Here is a 20,275-nt window from a genome sequence, read left to right on the forward strand (position 1 = left end):
ACATCTTAAACATGTCTAAAAATAAATTTTTTTTGTAATTCAGCAACGAAAAAGATTCTTAAAATTATATTTCCCTATCTGAAGTAACATCATTTTATTTGGACTATATTAAGTTGGAAACAATCAAACCTTTTCTGCTATGCCTAGAGTATATTAGAAATGTGAATTGTTGAAATATGAATTGAATTTTATATAAGAGATATTTCCTGTTATGCAAACGAAATTCCATTCTGGCTTTTAACCTACCTGTTATGTTCCAGTTGAAGAGCAAATACTGTTTGTTCCATTTCTCTTGTCAATTATTTTTTCTTTATTATTTTTATAAATACAACATCCAACTTGTATTAGTATTTCTTGGGGTTTTTTTCCTCCTTCCTGAGCTCACATGCAAACATAATTGAGCTTTTTTCACATCTGAAACTATACACGAACCAAGTCATGAAGTTTGTAGGAAACACTCTGGATAATAACTAAAACCAATTAGTTTCTTTCTAATTATTAGAATATTTTTTGATTTTTTTTAAGGATGTGTGTACATGGAAAAAAAGTGACAATCTTGATATTCAATGAAGAGTCATGCCAGTATCTCTTCTGAAGTGGTGCCTGTCTTAGTAGACTAAAAGACAGAACAAACTTGGACCACGTGAAGTATTCTTCAGCTCAGTGTTGTCACCAGTTGCATCTTGCCTGGCAGAGTCCAAGTTTTAACATTTCCCTTTTCATGTGCATCTCTTTGTGTGTATATATATATATATTAGAAGGTGATTAAGAAACTACTTTGTGTAGTTCACAGTACCCTTTGTCTGTATGTCACTGCATGCAAGTGATATCATATTATCACCATGAGAAGAGCAGATGAGCTGGTTCCTCCTGAACAACAGTAATTCACTGGGGGTTTGACTTTTCCCCTATGAAATTTGTACTAAAAATGTTGTCCTGGAGTAATAAACTTGGAGCCAGATGGACCCACCATTTGAACTACACCTCACACCAAAATAAATTCTGGAAAATATTACAGGAATGCGTTATTTTTAGAAGTAACAAATGGGGAATTTAAAACTGTGATGGTATTTGTGCTTGTAGATTTATTGCTATTTTCATTAAAAATGCATTTTTAATGAAAAATTTGAAATATCAATACCATCTACAGCATAAGAAGAGACAGTCTCTCCCTTTACAAACTCGCTTCAGTGGCATGTTCTTGTACAACCAACAAAAGCAGGGGAAGGGAGAAGCAGGACCACTGCAGACACTTAGGGCAAGGTTGACTTTGTCTCCTTGGGAAGAAAGGTGAACCCTCATCTGAGGGGTCTGAACCAAAGGCAGGGAAGTGGACTGCAGGGCTATCCTCTGCATCAGATGTTGTAAGTGAAGTTGAACCAGCAATGCTGGAGGCATCTCTTGTTTTTTTAAATTTTTTTAATTACCTGACTGACTTCTACCCTCTGAAACTTGTCCTTTCAACATGGCAAACAAGATGAAAACCTTTTATTTTTCCTAAATTAAGCTTTTCTTTATGGCTTCCTCTTATGTTACAGGTTATTTTGAGTAATCCTAAGCCATGACTGTTTCTCTGGCATTAATGAACTCCAGGAAAACAACTTGGTAGGTCAGACATTTGGGTGCCTTGAATCAATGACCACTTGGAAAGTCCTGGTGGGTTGTTCCTTTTTCACAAACTGTCAGTATAACGTTTGGAGTTGACAGTGGTTTGTCACACGTGCTTCGGAGAGTTGCCAGAGCAGTTTATACTCATAGCAGAGGGCTCTGCTTAGTTGCTTGATCTTATGCATGATATTCCCTTGTACTTGTGTGTGTATGTATAGGGGTACATCAGTTTAATGTCTAGTGTAGTTTTCTTGGAAAATCTCACAATGGATTTCTTTTATTTGGGAAATCAGTTTTCAAAGGCCAGGTTTGAAAAAAAAACAATTGAACTTCTAGCTAAAACATGTATGTGAGTTTTACATTTGGGTAAACCAGTCATCTGCAATGCAGGAGACTCAAGTTCAAGTGTCTGCTGTGCAGGTTTCCTACTGCCCTCCTGGGAGAGTCCTGTAAGCATTTTTTGGCTGTTTAGAAGTATGTCTGCTACATTTTTAGTTTTCATTTTATTTTCAGGTTTCTTCACAGTTCTAAAAGGGTGAATATGATCTGGAGTTCCTGCCCAGTTTTCGGTTGAATTCTTGTGGTTTACAGTTCTAGATAGAAGTAATTTTCTCTAAAATGGCATGAAATGCTCCTCACTCTTTTATTTTTTGTATCCTTATTGCATTTTGCAAAGGATTGTTGAAGCAAAAATTTATTATCTTATGTTTTCCTCCAAAATCAGAATATTCTTAGAACACTGTGTTTGTTCAGGTGGACACATATACTGTTTTCTTTTCCCGCTTGTAAGTCAGCTTTCTCTAGCAATGTTTTGGGAAAGATGAAGCCTGTGCTCATTTTCTGCTTTTTAATGCAGACCTGAACTGGACCTCAGTAGGAACAGAAATAATTCTTTTTACCAAGTTGGGACCAAAGAATGCTGGAAAGTGTGTCCAGCCAGAAAATCCCCCAACCTGTAGCACAAAACACCAGTTTTTCTCTATTCTTTGATACGTTTTTGGTGAATGATGCCTCCTTTTTTCATTTTTTTTCCTGAGTATTTAAATGGCTGATTTGTTCCATGAAATATTTTATCACCATCGGAAATAGTTTATATGGAGCTGAAAAACATAATTTTGGTATACAGCTTTATATTTCTCCTGTGAATGATTAACTTGATTAAATACGTTTAATCTCCCTTTATTTCCCATTTATCATAATTATGCAGAACATATTTTTAATTAGAAAGAGGAATCTTTTCTTGCTTGGGTTCAGAAAACCCTATGAAATCATCAACAGAGGTGGGAGCTCTGTTTTTTCATTCTGTTTGAATGCTGTTGCACTAAGTTTCAAATGTTTCTGCCCAGCTGGCAATTCCCTTTCACAGATAAGGTTGTAAATGTCTCAGTTCTGTTTGTTTTCAGAATGAAAAGCCACTATGTGCTTAGCCCTTTACAGGCATTTGTAACATGCTTTTGACAGACATCCAAAATATAAGAGTTTGATTTGAAATTAAATAATTCTCGAAAGAAGTGAGACATTGACAGGATAAGTCAATTGTGTTGCATTCCAAGTGCATATTCTCTTTTTGATTCCAGATCATTTTTGGCCAAAATATTTTCCTTTGAGCAGATCCAAGAGCTTAGAGCTTTACTAGGAATTAAGTCTCATTTGAATTTGAGTTATCTCACATTTCCAACCAGTAGCCATTTTCACATGCAGGATGATTCACCTCTTGGTTGACAATATCTTTCAGTTGCTTACCCTGACAAACCGAGCAGTTCTGTGATGAACAAAATTTGTGCTAGCCCAAAAAAGTCTTTGTATTTTGGTGTTCACTTACAGAAATATATTTACTTTCCTAATCTCAGAAGATGTTCTCGATGCTTAGGCTTCAGAGATTATAATTTTGAGCTTCCATTGTGCTGTTTGTGGTGTTTGGTCTCTATTCTTGGCCTTTGCTAAGGAGAAATGGCCTGCACCTTAACCCTGCTCAGCACTGCTATCCTGAGATCACTGAGAGTTCTCTGACTGTTCATATGCACATTTATGTTATGTGAGTTGTGTCATTTCAGGATGTTGCACTAAAAGTCTTTAGTTTTTAATTAGACTCCAGTTAATCACCTGAGTTGGAGTAGCAGGAGTACAAAGGTACACTCTGTGAAGAGGAGCAGTTTAGCAGGCTGAGGGGGGTTTTCTTTGCCTTGTGATCGATGAAGATTTCAAAGTAGAAAGTTTCAATGAGAACTGGCAGAAAAGATGTGTAGATCCTCTCTTCACATAAAGGAAAGAAATGCAAGAAACAAAGGACTTGCAGGAGGCAGTGCAGGAAAATACCACACTAGAGGGAAACTAGCAAGGTCAACTGCAATCAGACCACAATACTAAACTGCTTTCAGTCTACTGGGACCATATACAGGAATCTGATATTGCAATTTAACCATATTAAAAATGCTTAGTAACTTCTGGAATGCATGAATTAACCACATGGGCTCTGCAGTCTGTTCACACTCTCTTGATTAACCCACCCAAAGGACTCTGCAGTGAACAAAGCCAAGGCTTCTGAGCCCTTGTTAGCATAACTTCCATTAATTTTTGAGGGGGGGAGATGGGTCAGCAAGCAGAAGGGATCTGAAAAGTTTTTTTTTTCTTCTCTCAAAAATGGGCTTGATATATCAAGGACAAACACTGTGGTACAGAAAGATCTCCAAGTGCTAAATCCTGCCTAATGGTATGTTATAATCGATCTCTTAAGTCAGAAAACAAATACAAGAATACAGCTGAAAGAATACTCTAGAATTTGTCCTGCGTTTTTCAGAAGAGCATGTTGAGAAAAGGGTGGATTATAGTTGCAGATTCTGCAGTCAAGGGAAGGACCAGAGGGAAAAATTGAGCTGCTGACTGTCATGACATTTCCTGGAGGCTGCTTTGGTCAGTTGAATCGAATTAATATGACTTGCTTGAGTAGCTGGGATCAGAGTGTTTGTATCCACTAGAGTTTTGAATAAAAACCTTTGGTATGACAAGGTACCTTTATTTCTACTAAGTGGAAACAGAAACATGTTCCCTAGCACAGAGATGCTGTTCCTACAGACTTTGTTGGGCTGTCTAAAGGATAAATAACTTCTAATAAACAAGTTAGCATGGATAAGGGAAGCAATACAGTCACATTGCAGTGGCATTTTGCCCAGTTTAACATATTCTTTCTCAGTAGAGCTGAGAATTAGCATTTGTGGGATGCTAGATAAAAATAACTGTACAGCAAAGTTCAAAACTCTCCAGGCTGCACCTTTATAGACCTTTGTTGCAGCCTGTTGGAATATTTCCTAGATCTTGGTAGAGTTCTGCCACCAGCAATCCTTGTCTGAAGATGTAAGTATTGAGCTGTAGTGATTCAGTCCCTTAATCAGGGTCACCATGGGAAAACGTAAATAACACCAAAAAAAACCCCAACAAAACAAAAAACTCTTTCAAAAAATCTGTTTGGAGCTTTTATTTAACCCAATGACACTATTAAGACTTTGGTAAACATCTCACAGTGATTAAAATGTGGATAACTTTTTAAATTAAGAGTAAAGATCCTTTATTGTAGAATAACTTCGTAGCTGTATATATATCACATGTTCAATCTACGTTCTCAACTGTCATTGCAGAGCAGTCCAAATGCTTTATTACAACCATGTTATATAATTAAGTGAATAATTACATTACTCTAAGTGCCATCATGGTCTGAGAAATGAAACAAACAACTGTAAAATCAGCTGTAATTATATAGTTCCAGCATGATTGAATATAATGCATTCTATAAATGCAGAGTGCTAGCCTTTGTAAAATGGCCCAGTTATTAATTCAAAACTGCCTCTATTATCCAAAAGGACACGTATGTCCCTCTCCTAACAACTCTACAATAGAAAGTTTAGGTGTTATATTGATTGTGTTTGCTTTAAAACTGATCTAATGACAGTTTTTACCAAACAGATATGCAATAGTTGAAATTCACTTTAACTGCTAAGATAATTGCTATATGCTCACTATAGCATTAAAACACTGAATGTATTTCATAAATGGATAGTTATGTTGCAGTTTCTTTTTGAGATGTTTCTGCTTAATGGTGGTGTGGTGTGAGCACTGTAATTATCGTTAGCTATTAATTTCTTATTATTTCCTTGGGACTTTTTGCATTTAGCAATGTTCTATAGTATAATGCAGTCCTTGTTCAATTAATGTTTGCCAGTTTTATGTTTCCCTTACTGAATACATACATACATACAGTGTGCTACCAATAAAGGTTTATGGTTAATGGAAAATATAATAAAAAATTCCTTTTGAGGGAACTAATACCTGTTAATCTAAGATGAAGGAATGCAAAGAAAGATGCTTAACTTAAAATGCATCTCATTTTAAATGTGACTGAGGGAAATCAAACATCACCTCTATAAAATGAAGGCTGGGGCAATGCTGTGCAGGGCTGTGCCAATGGGGATGTGGCAGTTAATATTTCTGAGGCTGGAAGATAACCTGTTGGAAAGTAATGAATGCATTAGAAGCTGCTGTTAAAATAGGATGCAGGATTGCAGCTTGTGTCCCAGTCAATCACTTCACTAATATCTATGCCAGAAAGAGGAGAAACCCTATGAGAGGGCAATAGTTCCCAGCTATTCACTCAGGACTAGAAAGTTATTGCATTTGGTACTAAAGAAGAGGAGGGTATTACTGATAATTAGATCAACAGTTAATAAGTTTCTAATATGTAAGTAGGTCAAGAGGAGAAGGGATTGTGCTGCTGTGCGTGGTAGAGGAACTAATAAGCAAGCAGGGGTTTAGCCCTGGAGGGAGAGGTTGGGAAGGTGCATTAGCAGTGCTCACTGCAGGTGGGTTCCAGAGTAGCTGGTGGGATTCCACACTCCTCTGCTGAAGTGCAACCACGTCCACCCGTGACAGTTCTCTCTTTCAATCACATTAATATCATGTACTCTTACGATAGCTGTAACCCAAGCTGGGCTTGGGTCAGGCAGTGCTCTCTGTAGCTCCTAAATTCAGTTTGACAAGATATTGCTTCAGTGCAGGAGAGGCAGTTTTACTGGTTTTGTCTGGTTACAAAAGCTCTGTAGTTTCAAAGAATGTAAAAGAGTTGCTACAGAAAAAGAGGATGTGTAATAGTAGCCCTGTCACTAAATAATAAAAAATAAGAGAGAGCCTCTTATTTTGTATTTTCAGCAGAGTAAGGTAGTACCTACTTGTACCAATTTTTCCATGTAAAAAACTGGCATGTACCCCACACAGTTACTGGGAAGAGGGCTTAAGCATTGCTTCTGGAATGTCTTTAGACAGAACGGTATAAAACTGCAATCACAGAAGTAGAGGTCCCAAATAACCACCAAAAAAAGTAGAATTTTAGAAGGGACAATGCTAATTTTACAGAATAAAATAGCAGAAGCTCTGGAGGGTATACACTCTAATCATACTCTTCTGAGGATCTGGCATTACAGCTGAAAGAGGGACCTGTTAAAAAGCAAAATTTAAAAAAAAAAATCTAACAGAGGTCTCAAAGTCATGACTTTTCTAAGAGTGAGGAAGTTTTAGCAATGCTTTCTCTGATTCTAATCCTTTGTTAATATTTTTCCATTTTTCAAGTATTAAGAGAAAGAGTCCTACTCTTTCTTTAGGTAAGATACCAGAAAATGCTGAACAGCTGTTTGTGTTCGTATTTGAAGGGGACACGTAGATTTCTGCACATCAGCCCAATCTCCTCAATTACATTTACTTTGTTACTTTGTAATACTCCTACAGTTTTGTCTTAGGAGCTTAATGATAAACATGGTTGCAGTGGAGAAGGATGTCTGTGCAGGCTTTCCTTACAAAATTACATGGCCTTTGTGGCAGAGATAATGGAAAGAAAAATATCTTAATATTAAAGCATGGCTCTTTCTATGCCACCTTCTTGATGTTAACAGTGAATTCAGGTCTCCAAAAAGGGTTGAACGGGAGCTGTGTTACAGAAAGGGTGGCAGAACTTCTAACCCTGCGAATTCCTCTGAGCATTCTCAGATCCTGCAGTCAAAGAAAGAAGTTATTGCACAAGAAATTTAAAAAAGCTGCTTCATCCTGGGCAGTCTTGTCAGAGCTGTCAGGCAAGAGTTTGACATAATTCTTTCCAGTGTCTTTTCAGCTGTATCTGCTCAGAATGTCAGCTAGAGATAAAGTGGCATTTTTAATTGATTTTTCAGAACCTTTTTTTGTCTGATGTTTTGTGTTTGGGCTGAATCCCAGGGTGTTTTTCGGCAGTATGTGATAATATCTGTGAAAGGAGACATGTTTATCAGCCTCACGTAAGATGAATGGGGTGCAGGGAAGAGGTAAGGCACTGAAGAGATACAGCTGTGTGAATGAGTGATTTTACAGGCTGGTGGCAGCTTTAAAATAAAAATAACTTTGTTCAACATAAGCATTATTCTGGGATTGAGCAAAGTTATATAAGGTGCTGGTATAAACACATATGAAAAACACATCCACCTTTCAGATGTCACAATCCTGTGAAAGCAATGCTCAAACACCTGGGAAGCTATTTCAGACCAATTTCAGAAAGTGAAAGGCAAAAATATAAAATCCAGTGCTGTTTAAAATCTGAAAAGACAAGACTGGAGGGTTGTCCATAGGATTAGAGTGAGGAATCTTTGTCAGAGAACAGTGAGGCAACCAGTTTTAAAACGGGTGAAACAGACGAGGACTTTAAACATAATTGTATCTGCATCTCTTCCTGACAGCAATATCTTTCTACAACTATTGCGACCCCTGTGCAGTCCTAGTAAAAATCTTTTGTCCTAACTAAATCATATTATGAAGTCATTCTAATAGTGTTTTCCCTATTTACTTGTAACATTTCAAAAGGTACATGTGACATGGCTTATTCCCTTGCAGTATCAGACACACTTGCTTCTATACTGATACTTAAAAAAGGAAAAGCCTAAACAATAAATATGATGTAACCAGTGTTTTTATTTGTGTTTAATCTCAAAAGTATACCTAAGTACTATTATTACCATTAGTTTTTAGTGAATGGCAGCATAATTACTTCAGCAAGGTCAGTAATATATTTGCCGAATCTTACAGCTGCCCTTGGCTGCCATAACTTATGCAACCCTATCAAATTTGATGAATATGCCTAAATTCTAACCTCATTAGTAGATTTGCTATCACTAAAGTTCTGTTAAAACACAGTGTTTTGGCTTTCTAACTTTTATGTCTTCCCAAAGTTTAGAAGTAAAACAAAGTCAATAGGTTCCATTACATAATTCCAAGTGGTTGTGTCCTCAGGACTATGCAATGCCAGCGTGGCAGAGTTCTGTCACGGAGGATTGTCTGAATTAAAATTGATACTTCTAAATCCATTTGAATGAAAGAATCATTAAGATTTTATCTACATGGCGATCCAGGAAAGCTTAAAACAAATCAAACCAAATTAGCATCCTATGTAGGCTTCCCACTTAGAAATAGTGACCTCAGCTCACCATAGTCTCACTCTGCTTTTTTTCTTTTTGCTTATTCTGCAGTGCTGTGTTCTCTGTATGTCTGAGGAAGACACCAAGATGAAGTTATTTATTTCTCATGACATTTTCTAGCACTTTGGATAGTTAGCTAATGTACTATAATTTTAGCTTATGCTCTTTCAATTAGAAAGACAAATTTCTTGTATTGCTCATTTGCTGGCTGTTTTCATGCTGCATTCATTATCTGTCTTGTTCCACAGGAACAGGCTTTTAAATTGGGAATGGGTCAAGAGAGTACACTCAGAATGACTTCTGACAAGCAGCTGACATTTTTCTGCACCTAAGATGTTCTAATCTTCATGCTAATAAGGACATTTATTCTCATAGAGTTTAATAATTGTTGATGGCTCTAGAAATAAAAAAGTGGTACTTAAGTCACGAGCAGTGCCCGCTGCTGCAGAATGTGGGCTCTGTGGAGTTGCAAACAGCACTTCTAAATCTGGAGGCTATGCATGTCTTTAATGGAAAATGTTAATAAAAGAGGAAAAATCCAACTGTGCTTTTTATAACTAAGTATCTTAGAATTCGAATCTATTTTTTACTCGTTAAGGAAGCATGTGAAACAGTGAGAACGGTTAAATGTGCATAACTTTGTTTTTGGAAATTAGATCAAACAGGCATTTTTGTAATATTAAACCTTTACGTGTGAAATGGCATTTTTAGAAGTGTTTGAGGGGAGGGGCATGAGAGTAAGAATGCAAGCAGTAATAATATTAGACTGCATCACAGAAATCTAAGCACTAGGTTGTCACAACTACTTTTTCAGCATTAGAGCCTGATCTAATAATTGTAATGGATATTGGTGTGGTTCCTCAGTAATGAGATGATTTAGTGAAGCCTATCTATGCACAAAGGTTTGGGGTTTTGTTCTTCTTTATTTTGTTAAAGGTGACGGATGAAAGGCAAAATAAGCTTGTTGTTCAGAATGCACTATCTGAAATGATCTTTTTGTTGGAACACAAATGTGGAAAACGAATTGGAGCAGAAAGCTTGTATCATTGTTAAATTAAATTTATATTTAAAGAATTTTAGGACTAGTTTATGTCTTGCAATGATAACATTTTTGACCTTCAAGCCAAATTTGACCAGCCACCAGCTGGTGTCTTCGTACCTGTTTAGTCAGTTCAAACCAGGTGATGGAGTGTTGCAAGTAACCATAATGTCTTTTAGAGATTTTGGCCACATGTGGTGTCAGGTATTTGGTACTTATGTTGGCCATGTCACTTCTCTTTAGGTGTTCACTTGTACTATCTGCATTTGAAACGGGTGATTCACATTTAAAAGTGATTTCTGATTAGATCTGTTGACCAGTGGGGTTTTTAAAGGCAGTGTGACTGGTGACCTGAGAGGCTTCTATTACTTATGGGTCAAAGTTTAAAAAGTAGATGCCTAACAATACAAACGAACCAAAATAAAAACAAAAACCAAACCCAACCAAACAACTGAAAAGCTGAAGAAATATGGGCTTAATTTTATTCCTTCTGAAGTAAGGAATATTTTTTTAAATGGATTTTCTGCCTGGATGAAATCCAGCTTCTTCAGTGTAAACAGTTGGGTCAGTGCTGAATAGAATGGCAGATGTCAGGAGAAAGGAGGACAGGGAAAGGACAGCAAGGAGGGAACCAGTGGGATGGTGAGAGATGTGCCACAACAGCACTGTGCTGCTCTGCAGCCCTTAATAGATTGCTGTGCACAGTGTGTCGTTGCAGTTACATATTTCAGTCTTGCCACATGCTCCTACAGCATACAGTCAATTTTTGCCACCCCTTCATCTTCTCTGGGTAGCAGTCCAGTTACCTGTACATAGAAACACTTTTGTTCCTGAATAGTGCCTTCTGCCTTTCCCCTAGGGATGCACTGCTCCCAAAAGTATCTTTATGCAGTGACAGTCAGTGAAATCCACAGTCCTTACAGCTGCACTAAATTTATATCAAACACTAGTGTGTTTCCAAATAAATGTTTTACTCTAGACTCGGATGTAAACATTTGCACTTAGGTGACTACATAGACATATATTTTTAATTTTCAGTAAAAAGAAAATATTATTGTCAAGAAGTATGCAGTTATTCACCTATGGCTTCTTGCATGAATGATTTATGTTCTATCTACACACAATTTAGATGTAATTTATATGGAGAAGCCATGAAGGATGCCCTCTGTGTATATTACACAAAATTGGTATCTATCAAGATTGAATGCTTGGCACACAACAGGGCAATTACCTGCAATCTGGAAGTGAGAAAGCCATAAAGAGGAGCAAGAAAGCAGAAAAAAGCACTCACATCTGCATAAGTATGTGAATATGGCTGATGGAGTGACTCAAAATCATAGCAATACTTCGGGGGAGTCCTGAGCTGGTTTATCAGCTACAAAAATATCAAAATTACAGAAGATGAGTACAAGAGAGAATTGATCAGGGATAACAGGACAGCTTATGAAAATTTTACCTGTATGCTATACATTAGAAAAGACTTCTCTTTGGTCCAGAAAAGATGTAACTGGTAGATAAGCAAACAGCGCAGCAACTGCATGTCAGGCTCAACCAGTACTCCTTTGAAAGTTTGCTCCTAAATAAAAAACAAATATTTGCAGAGAGATTATATTTTTTTCCTGAGTAGAAGTAGACCGGATTAAATGGCAATAAATCAGCAAGGTGTCTTTTCTGGTCTTGTTTTTGTATAGCTTTAAAGTAGAAAAAAAATATTTTTTTAGCTTTTGATTTAGGACGTGCAGCTTCAATGTCCATGCTCTGCACATGCTACCTGTCAGACAAAGAAGGGTCCCTTGCTCTGGTCCAAAGGAAGCAAGCTTGGGAATTCTCAAGTGTGCTGCGTGCTGAGGTGTTTCAGTGATGTTTGTCAAATGCTGTGTGCAGTGCTGGCTGTATAACACTGCAGTGCGAGTCTGTGCCTCCTCTTTAATGTACACATAAGTTGGTTTAGACAATAAGAGCTATACCTCTGGTTATATGAAGGGGTTTAAGTACACTGACTCAGTCCCAACCTCCTTATCCTTCACATAAATGTCCCTTTAAAGCAGTATTGTGAGCACTGTCCTGCTGAGCAGCCGTCACACTGTGCAGTAGGTTGGAAGCTGCTGACACCAGGTAAAGCACTGAAACATCTTCTTGATGTAAACCCCCACATCCACTGTCTTGAAAGCAGAGAGGTCCTTGGGTAATTCAGCTGTGCCTTTGAAGACAAAAATGTTGCCAGTGGTGTTGGTAGCAAACTGCCAGCAGGTATGAAAGAAAAGGGCTTGTTGAAAGGCACACATCTGAGGGAAAGGGCCACTTGACTTGTCTGGCACAGTGCTGTCACCTGCTGTTTAGAGACAGGGAAGTTACTGGATGTCGAGGGAGGAAAGGCCTGCTCTTCTGGAGGGATGGGAAAGCAAGATGAATTGCTTTCGTGGGTGGAGGTTTTTCTTTGTGTCACGCTTAATACCTGAATGACCGATATTGTTCAGGTCTGTGTTGTTCTGTGAAAGGACAAAACTCACGTTAGGGAAGCAGTTGATGACCACGATATATATGGGATGTGATGTTTTTAACTTGCTCTGCAGTTAACAAACTATAGATAGAAAAATGAAAACCAACAAGGCTTTGAACTGGAAAGTGTTCAGACACTTTAAACACTGCTCTTCCATCTTTAAGAAACCAGATGTTTTTGGGCCAGGTTCTTGTGAGACAGTGGAAGTCCACTGACATTAGATGAAAGATACTGCTGTTCTACTTTTTTTTAAAGAAAAAATTTCTATTCCATTGCTTGGCAGATCAGTAGAACTCATCTGTAATACCAGTGACAACTAAGGCTGCATACCAAATAGTGAATTCTGTAGTTTGTCATGATTTCACCTAAAGGAAAAAATGCTGTGTGAAGACAGCGGAACTATGAAAACTGAACTTTTAATATTGGCTCTTATTACACTTTTGGCACCCTAAATTAGACTCACAGAGATAGCCACGTATTAGACTTGCATTTTAAAATGCTACATTTAAGAATAGATAAAAAAAGAATTGGAAAAAAAAGAGTTCTGAAGGTCACAACAGGAAAGAAGATTGAATAAAATGTAAAGCTTTTTATTAAAAAAAAAAAAAATCCTGAAAAGATTATTAGAGTTGTGAGACACTCCTGTGAGGAATAGGCAGTCACCCTGGTTGTGCAGCTCACCTGCAAGGCAAACAGCTGGTAAAAAGAGTTGCTGGTGTTGCTCGTTATTAAAGGCACGCATGCAGATTGTGCAAAACTGCCTGGAAGCAGAATTGCACAGGAGCTTGAAGTGTCCATCTTGTTGGTTCTTTCCTGGGAGCTGTGGCTGTGTTGCAGGATACATTGATGCAGTGGGGATAGATGCAATTAGTTTAAAGGATGTAAACATGTAAAACCAAAAAAAAAAACCACCCCCACAATTCTAAAACATTAGAATGGGTAAAGATGCAATTTTCTAATATATTTCAGTAGCGAACACTGGCATGCAGAAATCTTCTGCCATTGAAGCATCTTTGGTATTTCTAGTCCCTGCTTAGCCTCTGGGCCATCTGCCCTTGGTGCCAGCTCAGCTGTGCATCTCAAGGCATGTCATTAGATCCTGTGCTCTCTGCCCGGCCACCGATAAGCCTTCCTGGATGGCCCAGGTGCAAAACGTGCAGACAGTGTTTGATCCAGGCTGACTGTATCAAAAAGCACTTCAGGGCTGGAGTGAGCGTAGCATTGGCCATGTTTTGGTGAAGGCTGACAAATATCTGGAAAGCTCAGCTCTCTTTGGGGGCCAGGAGAAAGGAGAATAAGCCAGTTACGTCTACAGTAATAAAAAGACAGTTTCCTGCGTGTGTGTCGGAGAATGGAAACTTAGAACATTTTTAGCAATATTTAGAACTAATTTATCTTTAGGTTTTTTTTTTTAGTTTACACCGCTGTAATTTGATTAAATAAAGCCATTCCTTATCTATTCCCACATAAGTAGGAGGCAGGTTTCCAGGGCCAGCATGGCACGGTTTTTAATCTAACAGCACCAATTCACCAGCGGGTAGTGATATTAATTTTAAGCAGTTTTGTGAACTACTGTGGATTGCGCTTTTAAAATCACTGAGTGTTGAAATGTGTGAGCACTAGTGAAAAAAATATCTTTCAGGAGGATCTTATTAGTTTACTCAAAAGATAAGAGCTAAATATTATATGTAAATAGAAATTCTCTGCAAACTAAAAAAATCCCCACATTTTTCTTTTGACTTTTTGAAGTCTATTTGTTCATTCAGTATAAACTGAAAATATAAACTTACAAAGGATAGCTGTTGATGGACTCTTTCTGCAGGTTGTCACTGCAGCAAACCACCTATATACACAAATTTAACTGCATTTGTGCAGCCCTTGCTGAACACTGCTGGAAGACAGGGCTTTTCCCTCAATTGACCTGCCTTTCAAGGAAAGCCTTTCACTAAACTTCACTTTTCCTCTGATAAACTTACTTGTTTTGGTTAAAAGAATCTTGTTTCCAAGAAAACTCTGAAATGCATTATCTGCTTTTTCTCATTTGCTGTTTTTATGACAAAGGAGTTACTGTTCTTTAGTTACTGCTTGCAATGGTGCTCTGCTGGCTCAATGCTGAGCTGTTTGTTAGGAAACAGCACTACAAAATGTCAAGGGTTTCTTTTTTTCTTATAAAGCCAGAGAGATACTAATGTATTTATGGCAACATCAATTTATGAAACATTATTTATGTGAGCATTAGATTAGTGGTATTTTAATGTTATTCTTCAAGTCACATTTCTCAAGCACTAAAAATGTTAGAGAACAAACATAAAAAAACCCCAAACATTTGGCTGTTTTAAAAGCATTTATTCTGTAATGCACAGGAACTGAAAAGTCTATTAACTTAATTTACTGCCCAGAATAGATACCTGCACAGAAAAGGACTTTCATCTAGACAGTCTACACATACCCTTGATGACAATGTAAATTCCATATAGTAGAAAATACAGAATTTCTAGCTAAGAAATTATTCATTTTTTTAAATGTTCCTTTCAATTCAAGCTCTTAAATGAGAAAGTTTCACTTCCTCAGGTGCTAGTCAGGTACTATTTGGCCTTGCTTATCACTAAATAGTTTAGCCACCTATTTAACTGGAAATTTGCATGTCCTTTGAACTGCACTGTAGAAACAGTATACATTCACAAACCTTTTTAAAAATAAAAAAAGCAAATAGGCACAATTCCATGAAGTATTGCTTTTCCATGCTGAGACTAGAATACTGAAAACTTGTTTTGGTAAAATGATGTAGAATGATACTGTTACTGTCAGAAGTAAACTGGCATTTTGGAGCTGGGAAGCCAGCTGCAGTGATTCCCCCCAGGATAGGAGGCAAATTCCTTCCTAGGGCTGAAGGTTGGTTCCTCCTAGGGGCTTCTCGACCTCACGAAGCCTCTCCCCTCATGTCCATGTTCTCAACCCAAATTTTCAGGCAAGTGCTGCCTGAGAACAATTCTCTGTTCTGGGGGGTGTGAGCTCAACACAGATTACACGTGTTGCAGCTTCTGTTTGCTGCTTCCAACAATTATAAGCACGTACACTGTCTAGAAAAATCTAAAATACTGATTCACTAGTCAGTGAATAATTTCTCAGATAGTATGGTATCTGATGAATAAAAAGGCTCACAGGTGAATTATTTGTTTTTCCATAGTTTCTGGTTATTCAAGTACTCTCTGTAACCGTGGAAAACAGAGTGATATTTTTGAATTGAGAGTTTAGATCCTCTTATATTGCAGGAGCAGCAGGAGACCAGATCCACTTCTGTGACATTACAAATGCAAAGACACTTCTTTGTGGGAATGTGAATCACCTAATTTGCTTGTGACTAAAGAATGTACCAGCTTTTAAGAGAGAAGCTCAGGGAGGAAAAGAAGTCACTAATTAGCAAATGCATTTGTATGCACATTATTGTGCCTGATTTATATGGCAATGGCAACAGCCATATAAATCTGAGGACAAAATTCACATGCCAGCTTTGGTCTTTTGAGGGCCTTTTTCAAATCTCTTTGTGCACTGTTTTGTACAATTTAACAAAAATGTAGACAGAGCTTATAAATTTTATAATTCTAGGTTTCAGTATAGGTAATTTCTTAGTTTTCTTTAAAAGTGTAATTCAGTTACTACATACCTTGGTAATGTATATTTGTATAAGACAGCCTAGAAATTATCATATATAACAGTATATTGTCAGAGATCTGTCAAAACAAAGCCTTCTTTAAAAAATAACTTTGCAGGTGCTTTCAAACAGAAATATCCCCTTTAATAAGTGTTGATCTCCACTGGTAAACAAAAGTTCTCTGATTTTCATTACTGATGACATTTAATAGCTTTATGCTGAGTATCCAGGACAGCAGAAGCCCTTGTTGCTGTCAGAATTAGTAAAAGCTGACAAAGTATTTTTTGCAGTAGAGATTCTTATATCAAATATAAAAAAAAAAAATAATTCTGTTTTAAAGTTTCTGTCAGTGAAACTATGCATGGGAAGGGGAATGAGCTATTCTACCGGGCAGCATAGCTCCACTGTTTTATCTCCAGTAAATAATATTGCAGGGTTATTTAAAATCACTTAGGACTGGGCTGCACCATGGTGGCTGTTTGAGACTGGACTGAAAGCAGGTGTCTGGTTTTCTTTGGGTGGGTTTGTGTATCTAACAGGAGCTGCCTTGGTGGGGTGGTCTGGCTGCTGCTGCCCCTTGCCCTGGAGCTGGGGGATAAGTTGCTGCAGGTCCCTGTTCTAGGGAGAGGCCATTACAGATTTTGGCAGGGATAATGTGCTACCAGATCAGCCAGCTAAGCTGAGTTTACCTGATCCCAGGGCTCAATGGGAGGGGAAAGGGGGGAGCAGGGCAGAGGTGCCCTTTTGGTTGATTACTTGCCCTACAGCCTCTGATGGACAGTTGTGCCAAACCCTCTGCTGTGATATAAAGTGAGTGCTGAGAGCTGGAGTTAAAAACATCTCCCTACAAAATAAATATTTGGAAGTCTGATCTCTCTGTTGCTGCTCAGGCATTTAAGAGCAGACTGGACTAGGAGACAGTTTGCATTCTGCTTTGGTTGTAGAGACTTTCCCATGGTGGTGTAGTCCTCCGCTTAACACTCTTATTTGTCATTTGGTGGTAAGGAAGGATGGAAATCAAGTATTTTTCTAGAATTAGTGTATATAAAAACATTTATGGATTATCGAAGGAAGGGAGAATTTTCCCTTTCAAAAGAGGTAACATTGCTTCCCCCAAATTCTGAAATATGGTCTAAATAAAAATAAACCTAATATGTTCCACCCAGCAAAATTCTTGGACTGAATAACACGAACAGCAAAGGCTGAGGAAAGCTGCTGTGAAGGTGTGCTGTGTTGACAGACAATGCATTTTTAGCAATGTAATTTACTCCTGTTCAGCTTTACTGACCTTTTGAAAGATTAAAATAAAAATATTATTCTCCGTGGCCTGAGTGATTTCAGCTGTTTCAGCTACTGTACTCAGCCACACAAAGGCTTCATATAAAAGAAGCCCCAAGGGGATACAGGGTTGAAGAAATTTCTAATGGTTTGAGGTCTGATTGTTATAACCCTGAGTTGTAATGGTATACGAGGGTGCAGAAGTAAGAGGGTTGTTTATTTTGTCCAGGTTCAAGTGGCATATTTTTATTACATTTTTGTGCAAAAAGGAAAAAAAAGAAGAAAAAAAAATATTTTGCAGCCCCGTCCTGGGAAATGCAACCTGGGAATCAAAACTGTGGAAGAGGAGTGTTGTTTTTACTCAAGACTTCAAGATTACTTTTTTTCCACGGGATCAGTTTTCTCTGCTGTGTAACTTGCCCGTGGTATGTGGTGCCACACACACCCATGGGGCAGCAGCCTCTGTGTGGCTCCCACAGCTGCTGTTGCACAATTGGAGCTTGGATGCAAAGCATTCCAGGATATGCAGTTGTTATCTGGTATTTGATGTGGAGAAGGGAAGGAAGGAAACTTTTGTTACCTGGATAGACTTTTGTCTATTCTCTTCCCTATTCTGACCACATTCTTTGGAGTTTTATGGCTCTTCATTTGATGATGTGTTGACCAGGCAGCACATGACATGATAAATGTTTTTGCCCTTTGATGGCAAGTGCATTTGCCATTGCACATAGATGTCCACTGGAGCAGACACTTAAGTAGACATGACCAAGGTAACATCTGATGTTCCACCACAACAAAAAGCTGCCATGGAAAGCAGCTGTTCTTCCCCAGCCCTAGCAGAGGACTGCTACACTTGTGCCATGTCCCCCTGCCCTCTGTGCATTCACACGGCCCAGGTGAGCACCATGATCAGCACGAAAAATAATCAACAACAGTAAACTCTGTGCCCCAGTCCAATTTATCATGCTGCTGTACAAACACTTTTGTCAGAAATGCTGGGCTATGAAGGATAAAATTTGAGTTCCCAGAAAATAACACACAGACAAATTCAGAATCCGCATGAGCCATTAATCATATGACAAGTCAGAAAAGGAAAAATATGATCAACTGCCATAGTATTTGTCATGTCTTATATCAGATTTATTATTTTTAATGTGTTTTTCTTTGCAACTCAAAGTTCATTAGTGTTCTACCCTAACAAAATAGTGACATCCTTTAAATAGAATAGCAGGAACTTACAGTTTAGAAATTGTGAGCAAGATGGTTTTTGAGTTAAATCCTCAGTACTGAAAGGGGTGAAGGGGATGAAATGAAAAAATTTCTGTACCAAAGCAGAACAGAAATCAATCTAATTTAATATCTTTCCCTGCCAGTGGCCAGTGCTGGGTACTTCAGGAGCAGATATGAGAAAGACTGTGATAATTGCTTTCACAGGAAATATTTCTTTCTGCTACTTCGCTTGTATTTGTGGCTACCATATCTTGCAATACAATGCATTAAATCCTTTCCAAAACTTTACTTTAAGAATCTTTTTATAGTACCTCTAAAAGTTCTTTTTATTTAAATAAACATCTGTTCCCTTTAAAAGAATTGCACTGATTTTTTGTCTCAATGATACTTGTTCCATAAGATCTCATAGGCTTATTATGCTTTGAGTGGGGACATATTTACCTTCATGGGTTTTTAAAATTACTGTCTTCCAGCTTCACAGAACAGATGACAAAAGAAGTGAGAGAAGTTCTCATTATAACTTCTGTATTGCTTAATGTTCCATATAAATTATCGTGTCATAGTGCTGTGGTGATGTACTTAAAAGGATTATATTTTTCTGAATCTAAGATTTCTTAAAAAAAAATATATCAAAGAAATGGAAAATGTCTGTGAGGAAAAGGAATTTCATGTAAAAAGACATTAAAACATTGTCATTTTAGCTGCCATTTCATTATTGGCTTTGCTCATTGCAAATTGTTGCATTTCCAGTTTTTTTGGCTCTGAAGTTATACCTGAAAGAACACATCCCCACACTTGGATACTCATGGGCATTGTCATCATCACCCATGCCATGCTGACAGCTAGAGAAGGGTTTGCCCCCAGAATGCAGTTAACCACTAGAAGCACATTGCCACAATGTTGGCAGAGTTTGGTCTTCAGGGCCAATTTGAGCTCGGGCATGATTTTAGGCATGTCTTATCTTAAGCTGATTAGGAGCAAGTTTAAGATAAACTGAAGAAGCTATTCTTTCTCTGAAAAACACACGTCCTTGGAAAGTGTTGTGTGAATTGAAATGTGTGTCTTAACAGCTTCCTCACATGGATTTTAGGTTCTTGCAACTCCAGGACATGCCAGGGCTGGTTGTGCTTTGTAGCAGCTGGTGGTTTGAGGTGTGCCCAGGCAATGCTGGCATGCCTCAGCAAACTGGGTTTTTTGTGGTATCTTGAAAAAGACAACCATGTGCTGAGGGGGTCATACTGCACTGTATGACTGCACTATGTGACCACCAGGTCAGATGTGGAGTCTGTGAGCACAGTAGCTATCATGTAGGTGTTACACAACTGAATTAGGTGGAATTTTTATCTCAAGGAATCTATACCAGCTCACATCAGCTGAGAAACCAGGTCTTTTATGTTCTTTTTTTACAACATTACAATAGAACAGTAAATACATGAAATGAGCACAACATATCAAATTTTCTTTATTTCAGGGATAGTGGTGCTAATTGG

General features: G+C 37.9%; 2 long non-coding RNA genes across 2 annotated transcripts in view; one reads left to right on the top strand and one right to left on the bottom strand.

Annotated features, from left to right (window-relative positions):
• Positions 1-20,275, top strand: part of LOC135417607 (uncharacterized) — a 394,759-nt gene that overhangs the window by 88,094 nt on the left and 286,390 nt on the right. The gene's annotated exons all lie outside the window — the stretch shown is intronic.
• The window catches only part of LOC135417606 (uncharacterized), a 73,706-nt gene that overhangs the window by 37,779 nt on the left and 15,652 nt on the right, over positions 1-20,275 (bottom strand). The gene's annotated exons all lie outside the window — the stretch shown is intronic.

The sequence above is a fragment of the Pseudopipra pipra genome, chromosome 7 (assembly GCF_036250125.1).
Source record: "Pseudopipra pipra isolate bDixPip1 chromosome 7, bDixPip1.hap1, whole genome shotgun sequence".
Lineage (NCBI taxonomy): Eukaryota > Metazoa > Chordata > Aves > Passeriformes > Pipridae > Pseudopipra > Pseudopipra pipra.